At 37.1% G+C, this 11,157-nt stretch overlaps 1 long non-coding RNA gene across 1 annotated transcript; it reads right to left on the minus strand.

Annotated features, from left to right (window-relative positions):
* Positions 1-1,356: 1,356 nt before the first annotated feature.
* LOC149990791 (uncharacterized) lies at positions 1,357-6,879 on the minus strand. The gene is made up of 3 exons (XR_016508690.1): positions 6,761-6,879; positions 2,191-2,300; positions 1,357-1,491 (listed from the first exon to the last, which is right to left on the minus strand). It is a non-coding gene; the product is annotated as an uncharacterized LOC149990791 (long non-coding RNA).
* Positions 6,880-11,157: the final 4,278 nt, after the last annotated feature.

Below are 11,157 nucleotides of genomic sequence, written 5' to 3' on the forward strand. Positions count from 1 at the left end.
AGAAGGCCACAGCTATGGGCAACTGGTGATGGGTGCCTTCATCATGACAACGTCCCTGCTCATGCAGAGTTTTTTGGTGAAACATCAAATCACCCAGGTTACTCAGCCCCCCCTGCAGCCCAGATTTGGTGCCATGTGATTTCTGGCTTTTCCCAAAGCAAAAACCACCTTTGAAAGGGAAGAGATTTCAGACCAGCAGTAAGATTCAGGAAAATGCGATGGGACAGCTAATGGTAATTGGGAGAACCGGTTGAGGTCCCAAGGTGCCTACTTTGAAGGGGACTGAGGTGTCATTGTCCTATGTACAATGTTTCTTGTATCTTGTATCTTCTTCAATACATGTCTCTATTTTTCATATTACATGCCCGGGTACCTTCTGGACATACTTTATATTTCATTGTATTTTAACTTTTGTCAAATGATACAATCATTTCCAGATAAAAATGACCTACCTCCATGGGAAATCTTCTGCATCCAGTGCAGTACAAAAGCTGGCAGGTGATTAAACTAGTTGTATTGCAGCACTCTGTACCTCCACCTTCAATAGTCTTCTTCAGAGATGACATATTAGGGTATTTAAAAGATTGTGATCTTGAGGCAAATAAGATCGGTGAACTCATACTACTTATGAGCTCTATTAGTACTAGAAAGTTTTGTGATATTTTTGTGCTTTATTTTCTTTAGCTGTAGTATGGGGATAACAACAGTATCTCACAGGATTGGGTGTGAGGGCTCAATGTATTGTTGCAATGTAAAGCACTAGGCTTAAATTTTGCAATGTAATACAATGTAAATTTTGCTATTTTTTCCTCCTAATTCTAAATTAAAGTATAAGAAGTATGAGCAGGTGGTAAAATAATCAAAACAGTGTGATCTATAGTAGATAGGTATGCACAATGTTATGACAGTACACTTTCACAATTAAACAAGTAAGAAAGGCCTATAGAGAGCAATTTTTATAACTTTATTATTAAATATCTTTATATACTTCTGCTTTGACATTAGTATTGATACCACAACTACATTACTTGCAAGGTTTGGCTTATGAAATTTGGTTAATAGATTATCAAAGTTTAAATGCATTACAAAGTTAAATTAATTCTATAGTTGAGCTGAGGCACACCCATTGCAATCTCCATTTTGTTTCTCATTTACTTCTCTCTTGAAAATAACTACTATCCAAACTTCTTTTGGGGTCTAATATTATGTAAGTCTGAATGTGAATCTAGAAGTATTCAATGGATTAATTTAAGTATCTTGTTAATTTATAATAATTATCTTTACTTTTTTATTCTAATTTTCAAGAGATTTGAATAGCAAATTAGCATGCATTGATTAAAATTCTAAATTAACAAAGTCTATTAATTTGGGAAGTATACATTTTATGCAAAATATGTCCACAAAGACTTCTTTATTTCAGTGTAGGACGATCCAGTATGACGATCAAGATACATGCTAATCAGATACCAGCTTCAGCTGTATGATATTTTTCTGTAGGGAGAAAGAGAGAGTTGTCTTCAGAGGCTGCCATTCTAAGCACTTTTCATGAACACTTTGAATAGTTGCTCAGTTCTAGTGAATTCATTTAATGTTGACAACTAATATGAATATTTTAACTTGCTAAAGACTCCTTTTGTTTCAAAACATTTTCTTAGTATAATTCAGGTGCCTGCAAACTGCAGCCCATGGGCCAAATCAGCTGAAAATCTAATTTTGTAGATAAAGTTTTCTTGGAACACATCTACCCATGCCCAATCGTTTACTTATTGGCTATGATGGCAAAGTTGTGACGGAGACAAGAAAAGGTTTGCTGACCTCTAGTTTAAATCATTCAAACCATTACATCATTTCTCTAATATCTTCAAACTGCCCCACTCCACTGGAAGCTCCACTAATACGAATTTTATTTGGAGCTCCTTTAAACGATAATAGCATATTTTTACCTTTTTTTTCCCCCTCAAATTCTATTAGGTTCAGTATAGACCTACTGGTCACATATAATAACCATATATTCACTCCATGCCTAATAGTTCTATTTTAGGTTTCCTAAACGTCTTTTAAATATCTTAGCTGTCTTCTTGTAATCCTTCTTATCCTAAAGCTTGCATACATGATGATCATGATCACCCCACCAAGAAAGTTCTCTCTCACTTTTGGCTCTGATAGACTATAAAAGTCTAGGAATCCTACCTTTTTGTAGTCTTCTCTAGCTCATCTTCTTGCTGCCATGAATGTTCTCCTTAGCCATCTTCTATGAGTCACTCCAAGATTTGCCATTCTGGAATGCAGATTACTTCAAGCTGAAAACAATCAAGGCACAAAAGGCCCAGGAAGAACCTTTGACTTAGCAGGAAAGAGCCATTATCATAAATGACTATATTTTAATATGAACTAGCTGTGATAAGTAAGAACCTAGAAGGTCCATTTGATCAAATTCTTCTCTCTGCCTCATTGTTTCAAGATGTCCCACTATACATTTGTTTACCAAACATTAGCTCTTTGCATCTCACTGTAAATTGTCTCACATCCCCCTACTTAGTTCTGAATGTCATTTATACCTCATTTTGCCTCACTGGCTTTCGAATTATCGAACTTATGCAAATTCCTCATGCCTACATATTAAAACTTGACTTTTTCTTGTTACTCCACCGTACATCATTTTAATTATTAGGCCAGCCAGAAGAATTAAGAGGAGAGGAGGCAAGTTTCCTCATCCCTGACAATATTTGTATAAAACTTAAGCAATTCTCATTACTTCAATTATCTTATCTATGACTGCTGACTCCAAAAAAGATCACCAACAAAAATCTGTTGGTCAAAGAAAACTGAACCCTGGCTAGTGTGGCTCAGTGGCTTGAGCTCTGGCCTGCGAACAAAAGTGTCGTCGGTTCGATCCCTGGTCAGAGCACATGCCTAGATTATGAGCCAGGTTCCCAGTTGGGGCTGTGTGAGAAGCGACCAATCAGTGTTTCTCTCACACATCGATGTTTCTCTCACTCTCTGTATCCCTCCCTTCCCTTCTCTCTAAAAATAAATTTAAAAATTAAATCTTTAAAAAAAGAAAACTAAATGCATTACTTGTTGTAATAAAGATAAATACCACCTTGACAGGGCCTTAGCAGTATCTTGGAAGGGGAATATCAAAGGCAGTTATTTATAAAGTTTGGGGATTTGCCTTAAGGCACCTCTTTCAATGCAGGAATCTGAGTAGAATTGGACACAATCTGTCATATAGATTTTTAGATTGGTGAATATAACAAGGCAAAAGTTTTGAAGTAAGTCTTATTGCGTAATCATTTGATAAGTGAACAGTTTGCCCACTGAGTGATCTATCAATCTGTGAATGGTTTTTTTTACCCTGAAGAGTAACCTCTTGACTTGAGAAGGACAGCTAGTTGAGCCAAATAATCATTCAGATAAATAGTTTTTCACGAAGTTTCTAAAACAAATAATAAAGTTACTTACAACTTTATTTTCCTAGGCAAACATTTTCCACAATACTAATATTTACAGCCTTAGTTCTTGATCCTATTAAGCAGTACGCTTGCAGGAAGTTTGCTTTCACTCCTATTCTAATACCTTTCACACACTGTCTACAAAACACAGTCTCATTTACTCTGGCAACCCACTACATGTCCCATTTCCAGTTTCCATTTTATTGATGTTATTTATATATTTGAGAAATCTCAAGTTTGAAGCCTAGGCGCTATAGCTAATTCCTCTTTCAAAATGGTTCTGAAGGGGAGCAGAATTTGCCACCCCAAAATATACCTCTTTATTATAAATATTATCTTTAGCTGGTTATTTTTAAAAAGGAGCAGACACAGAGAAGTTCTAAAAACTGAGTAGAGATCGCCCTTTTGTAAGAGACGATTACATTTATTAGGGAAATCTCCCTTTGTAAGTGTGTTTCCCTCTTTGTATCAGGAAGAGAAGGATGACTCAGTCTCTAGAAACTCATGTCAGTGGAAAAGGCCCCGGACTTGAATCTACCTAACAACCTTACCCTTGTTTACTCTGCTTTTCCTGGTAACCTTCCATTACTGGCTCCCAGCCTCCCAACATATTTTCTCTGTCTTTCACTGGAGATGGTATTTAAGGTGATGGCTTGGGCCATTTTGGGAAGTTACTGTTTCCCTGGGCGTCTCTTGTATACATAGAAGGTATACCTGTTATTAAACTTCCATTTGTTTTTCTCCTGTTACTCTGTCTTTTATAACAGGAAGGTCTCAGCCAAAAACCTAGAATGGTAGAGGTTGCTCCCAGTATTCAACTAGTCACCAGGTGCTACCTATTCACTTTATGAGTGAATCCCTGGTGAAACTCTCTAAAAGGTGAGGAGATCATCCTCAGAAGGAAGTAGTTGAACAGAGTCGCAGAGCATGAGACCAGAAACAACCTTAAGAGAATATTCATAGAGAGTGGGAAGAAAAATATGAGCTAGAGAAGACTACAGAATGGTAGGAGAAATACGATATTGCCATGTCTCAGAGCCAAGGAAGGAGAGATGACTTGTTTCTTGGTGGGATGATTGTAATTGTCATGTATGAGAGGTTTAGGATAATGAGAATTAAAAGAAGATTGCCAAAGCCCTCTATCTAATGCCTATTTCTCACATAGACTAAAGAGGAAGGTAGCTTCCTAGGTGAAAGAATAAATATGTAGATTAAACAATGTAACAGGTAATCATTAGCTTGAAGTTTATGGCCATACAATTTCCAGAATTTCAATCTACAAAGAAAAGGTAAAATTGCAAGACAAATGATTGAAGAGAGAGATTTAGAAACTATCAGTAGAATTGGAAATGAAATTTACAATGCTGTGAAATGTCTTATTAAAATCTATAACCACCCTGGCTGGTGTGGCTCAGTGGATTGAGCTCTGGCCTGTGAACCAAAAGGTCACCAGTTCAATTCCTAGTCAGAGCACATGCCTGGGTTGTAGGCCAGGTCCTCAGTTGGAGGGCGCGTGAGAGGCGACCCGTCAATGTATCTCTCTCACATTGATGTTTCTCTCCCTGTCTTTCTCCCTCTCTTCCCTCTCTCTAAAAGTAAATAAACAAAATCTTTTTTTTTTAAATCTACAACCAATTAGAAGTTACAGGCCCATATGAATTCAATTTCAGTATGCTCTGAGGGTTGAACAATATTTAGGTTAATAACCAAATACCCCAAGTAGGAAACAAGAATGAATCTTAGTTGAACTGACATGATGAACCCTCACTATCTTTTTGAAGCATTCAGGAGAAAAGGCAATGTATTGTTGCTCTGTTTTACCTTACCCCAGAAGATAGAACCTGCAGAAACCAGCAAGCCAGTTGAGCATCCCTCAACAATATCAGTTCACTTCCTCCCATTGACCTCCGACATTCTGATCATGGATAGTTGGATATTTGGGGAAATGTTGGTCCTGGTTTTCCTTTGGCAATGAATTCTCCACCATCACAAATAGGCCTAAGCTATTTTGGTAATTCTGTGAATGTCAGGTTCTTCTGGTAAATATCAGGGGCCTTCAGTGATTAGAAAATAAATGGAGGCTACCTATTTCCGATTTTGAAGCTTACTACCAGGAAAAAGCAATTCTCAGACCAAACTCCACTGAAGGCACAAATATTTCTTGGCAAGCTTCTAGAGATAAAATAAGTCCTTTTCTTCTATCCTCGAGTCCACCTTCATGAAAATCTCAATCTGAAGTGAATGCAATTACAGTCTTCCACCCTAAATGGTAGAATGTGGAAGCCTTATAACCAAACCAAGTGGTAAGATTTTCAGTGAAGAAGAGGTTCAGGATCAATAAGCTTCAGACTTGGAGCACTGTGCCTAGGACATAGACTTTTGGGCTTGCCGATTTCCAACATCTCATTCATGTTAAGGAGGATGGTCCTCTTGCCCTATTCCTAACCAATCACATATCTTAATACTGCCAGTTTTTCCAATCAAAATTATTTTTAACATTTCTTGTGCAAATCGGCCAACCCTCAGGCGATTGTTTTATTTAAGACACTTCATCTGCTAATTAGCTAGCCCCGAAGTGTTATTACTTCATATAAAGACACTTCATATGGTAATTACTTACCCTTAGGATTTTAATTAGAATTAACTTCTTTTTTCTTTTACTCATCTCACTACTTAAACATTCCTGAAATATTTTAAAAGTAAATTCCCATTTAGACAATATATCTCAGTAACTCTTGAAGGTCCATATATGTATGAACATCAGTAAAGCCCTCCTCACTCTCTATAACCTGGTTGCCAGAATGTGGGAGTGCCACCTTTCATAGACAACTGGGATCAAGCCAGCCTGACTCATAGCTCTTCCCTTTAATGGGTAATTGAGTATTTATGCTCATTGCCCTTAGCAGAATTTCAAAATATAGTAGCATTATCTCTTTCTCTGAATGATCACGGCACTGATCACGGCACTTCTGAATCTCTTATAAAATCCATTAAGGCAGGGTCCAGTCTGTTTTGATATCCACTCTATGCATGGCTCTTAGAAAAGGTTCTGATGAATGAATGAATGTGTCAATGAATGAACATATTAATGAATTAGCTGGTTGATTCCAGGCTATTAGTGAATCTCTGTTAGCCTCTGAAATTTTCTTGTGTATAGCAGAGGAATATGAATAGTATCCACTTTATATTACTAATTTGATATCCTTAACTCAAGTGCACTTTACAAAGTGCTACTACATTAATTTTCTTGGAACACTACTTTACACAACCATACTACTGGTAGTACTTACAATATTGTTACATACCTTTATCTTTCTTTGTCTGACTCTTGCACTGGATCAAGGATTTGTTGAAGGTTAAGACTTGAGGTTTTAAATTTAAAATAAATAAATATGCCCTGGTTGGTGTGGCTCAGTGGATTGAGTGCTGCCTGCGAACCAAAGGAACACCAGTTCAATTCCCAGTCAAGGCATGTGCCTGAGTTGCAGCCTGGGTCCCTGGTTGGGGGTGTGGGATAGGCAAAAACACATTGATGTTTCTCTCCCTCTTTTTCTCTCTCCCTTCCCCTCTCTCTAAAAGTAAATTAATAAAGTCGTTAAAAAATAAAATAAAATAAATAAATAGTATCCTCAGGCCTACCACTGTGAAAAACATGTAGGAAGTCTTTATGAATGTTTATCGAATAAATAAACTTGCCGAAAATATTGAAATTGTTAAAGATGAACCTAACCATAACTGCCCTCGAGTATCTGACTACCAAATTTAATGTTATACTTGCTTTCAAAGTTTGCCCACTCTGAAGATTTCCATTCTATTATTAAATTGTATCATGTTAAAAGTTAGCTTTTCATAGGAAATAAATTTCTTAGCATAAGTTAACTGAGCCAGTTGATTTGTGGCTGTGTCTGCAAAGGCAAATGAAATCGGAAGTTTAATAATTGCTCTGTCAATTTAGTTAATATTGACAGCCACTTTAGAGCATGCTTACAGTTTACTTTTTATTTAAATAGTACAGATAATTGTCTCCAATCTAAAAAGAATAACCCTGAACTTGTTCCCCACATGACATAAAACTGGTTTGCTATGAAATGGAAAATTAGACATCATAAAAAGATACTAGTGCAAGGGTGCTAGTTCTGTGTCAGAAGGAAATAGTTTTAAAGTACTTTTCCCTATAAAAACAGCTACATGGCATAAACCTTGAGGAGAACACCACTGGGGACTGTAGAGCTTCCAAGGAAGGGCACAAAAGAGTTGAAATTTTTATTTCCACTATAAACTCATTATTTAAATTGTATACCAACAAATAAGCTTATCCCTTCTTTAGAAATATTTGTCCTAGAAGTAAAAAGGTAAAATTACTAAAGCCATGGTATTCCCAATTGTTCTGACATAGATCTAAAATAATCAGAGACCTTTAAATTTTGAATTTAACTTTTTAACATAAAATTTTTTTTGAAAAGAAACGTGTATATTTCCATTCTTAGTTCTTTCAAATTCAAATAATTTTCTCTCCATTCTTATCATCACATTATTTTTTTCTCAAAAGTCTAAAAAACTGCCCTGGCCAGATGGTTCAGAGGGTTGGAGCATCACCCCATGCAGCAAAGGGTTGCAGGTTTCAATCTCCAGTCAGGGCACATACCTAGGTTACAGGTTCGATCCCTGGTCCAGGCATATACAGGGGGCAACCGATCAATGTTTCTCTCTCTCTTTCTCTCTCCCTCTCTCTCCCTCCTTTCCTCTCTCTCTAAAATCAATAAACATATCCTTGGGTGAGAATTAAAAAATCTAAAAATTATTTCAAGGTGTATAATATATTTTATCTTATTTTACATTGATTTTATATTATTGATCAAAACTAAAATCCATTAAAATTAGAGAACTGACTTAAATATTAAAGTATATGTGACAATCAGATGCTATTTGTTAGTAAAAAATTGAATTTTGTTGGGAGGTTAAGGTTAATCTAGTTGCAACTGAGCCCTACATTTAGTGCTAATCTTTATGGATTCAAAGATAAACTGAGTACTCAGCCAAAAAATAAAAAAAAGAAAGAAAATAAAAAAAGAAAAGAAAACAAGAGATCTTGACTTCTGCAAGAATATAGATGGACCTAGGCGGTATTATGCAAAGTGAAGTAAGTCAGACAGAGACAAGTACTATATGATTTCACTCATATGTAGAATCTTAAAAAACAAACAAAATAAAGGAATAAAACAGAAACAGATTCATAGGTAAAGAGAACAAATTGATGGTTGCCAGAGGTACAGGGGGCTTTGGGGATGGGTGAAAAGGGCAAAAGGGAATAAGAGGTATAAACATCCAGTTATTTTTAAAAAAGAAAGAAAGTCATGGATTACAGCACAGGAGACATAGTCAATATTTTCATAATAACTTTGTATGGTGACAGATAGTTATTAGGCTTATTGTGGTGGTCACCTTTTAAGGAATTTAAATACCAATCACTATGTTATACACCTGAAACTAACATAATATTGTAATGTCAACTATATTTTAATTAAAAAGAAAAAGAAAAACGTTTTAAAGGAAAATTAATTATATGGGAATGCTGAACTTTTCTTTGAAATGATAAAGTTTATGAAATTTGAAAGAGAAGATAAAATGAGAAATATTATGGGGTTATATGGTTCTTATTTTCTGCAAAACAAACCAAAAGTATTTGTTTGCAAGACAAATGTTACTGGTATTAAATTATTGCAAGAACATTTGAGAACCATGACATAGATATGGAGGAATATGACAGGCAATGCCCTGCACTTTGATTTGATAGAAAGTACAGAAATATCTTCCACGTGACCATTTCCTTTACAGTCTCAAAAATAAAATGTAATATCATGACAGGAAGTTGTGCTACAGTAAGCTAGAAAAAAAATGGAATTGAAAATCTATTGGGTGAGTCTCAAGTTCCTGCTGCCACATTGCTGCCTAGTCCCTGCAGTCTCACAAACCTGCCCTTCCTCCTCTTCAGCCATGACAGACTAGTCAAGATGACAAGGATAACGTCTTTCAAGTTCTCCTTAACAGATGCTTTCGTCTTGAAACATATGAAATAAATTTAATCTGGAATGGAAGTGAACGATTGGAGTAGAATTTGAAACAAGAAGCACCTTTTGTGTTTCAGATAATATTGGTGGAGATATACCACATGGTCTCTAAAAAAGCAAAAGCCACACAGACGTGAAAATTATGTCTTAAAGACTTCTGGTTTCTAGTACTGCAAGTAAGGAGCTTAGAAGTCTTCACTCCACCTTAACAACAAGTAAAAAGCTAAACAACAGCAAAAAAATGAACAACTCGTCTTAGATCTATCAGAGAAGTAAAGTCACAGGTCAAATCAAGGTCCCCTAAATTGAAGAGACAGGTGTAAGAACGGTGTCGCTCAGATAACCATGAGGAGGCAGTGAGCAGAGAAAAGAAGTTTATTTCAGGGAATTAGCAAGTGGGGAGGAAGCCGTGCCGTGAATGGTCCGACTCCCGGGTCCTAGGGAAGGAAGGGCTGTTTTATAGGGGGAAGAAAAAAGAAACTACTGAATTCAGTCATTATCTCGCAGCTGTGAGTCTAGGGCTCATCAAGGCCAAATGAAGCTCGGGTTGATGTACCCCACTATCATGGGAAACTCCCAGACAGCTGCAGGCGGGTAGGGGGAGGGGGGATGGCGTGGGAACCAAGGCTGTCAACAGGCAGATACAAAGAAGCACAACTTACAGGGGCAGAACCCCATGAGCAGAAACCTCTATGAGAATCACTGGGGGCAGGAAAACCTCAACTGTAATTGATGAATTGCTGGAGGCTCAGTGTGGGCAAGCCTGAGAAATAAACAAGTCCAGGAGAACCTAGTCATAAGGGCCCCCTCAAACTCCTGTGGATTTTATCTCCAAGAGCCCTACCAGGTCCTCAGACTGAATATCAGAGAAAAATTGCCTCAAACTCCTGGCAGGGGCAGTGGAAAAGGAACCATTTTAAAATATGCCCAAGCATTCTGTTCCCTTAACAAGGCCTGCTATCAGGAGAAGCTATTTTGTCAGAGCCTAATCTTCTTGAGTTATATCAGAGCCTAACCTACTCGGGGAAGGAGAAGCATCCAATAACAGGTCCCTCTCACCTTCTATGTAGAGAAAGAAAAATACACAACTCCAGCCCTTCCAGTCACCCTGTCACAACTAAGCAGGTGATAAGGGGAGAGTACTGGGGGAGGGGTGTGGATGGCGGAGAAGCACTGGGGAATGTCACAGTCCAGGGTCACAGACTCACCAAAGGATTCAGACCCTATCAAAAAAGTATGGAATGCTTCACCTCCCCCAACATCATACCATTATATTACTAAAGTTCTATTTACTGCAGTTCCTTTTACCCCGTATACCATGTCCACACTTTAACAAAAAATCAGACATACTAGAAGGCAAGAAGCAGTTTGAAGAGACTGAACAATCATCAGAACCGGAGTCAGATATGGCAAGAATGTTGGAATTATCAGACCAAGAATATAAAAAGACTGTTATTAATATGCTAAGGACTTTACTGCAAAAACTAGATGACATGCAAGAACAGATAGATAATGTAAGCATAGAGATAGAAATTCCAAGAAAGAATAAAAAATAAATGCTAGAGATCAAGAACACCAAAACAAAAATGTAGATGCCTTTGATAGGCTCATTAGTAAACTTGACACCACTCAGG

Source organism: Furipterus horrens, unplaced genomic scaffold, assembly GCF_987537825.1.
Source record: "Furipterus horrens unplaced genomic scaffold, mFurHor1.1.pri manual_scaffold_17, whole genome shotgun sequence".
Classification (NCBI taxonomy): domain Eukaryota; kingdom Metazoa; phylum Chordata; class Mammalia; order Chiroptera; family Furipteridae; genus Furipterus; species Furipterus horrens.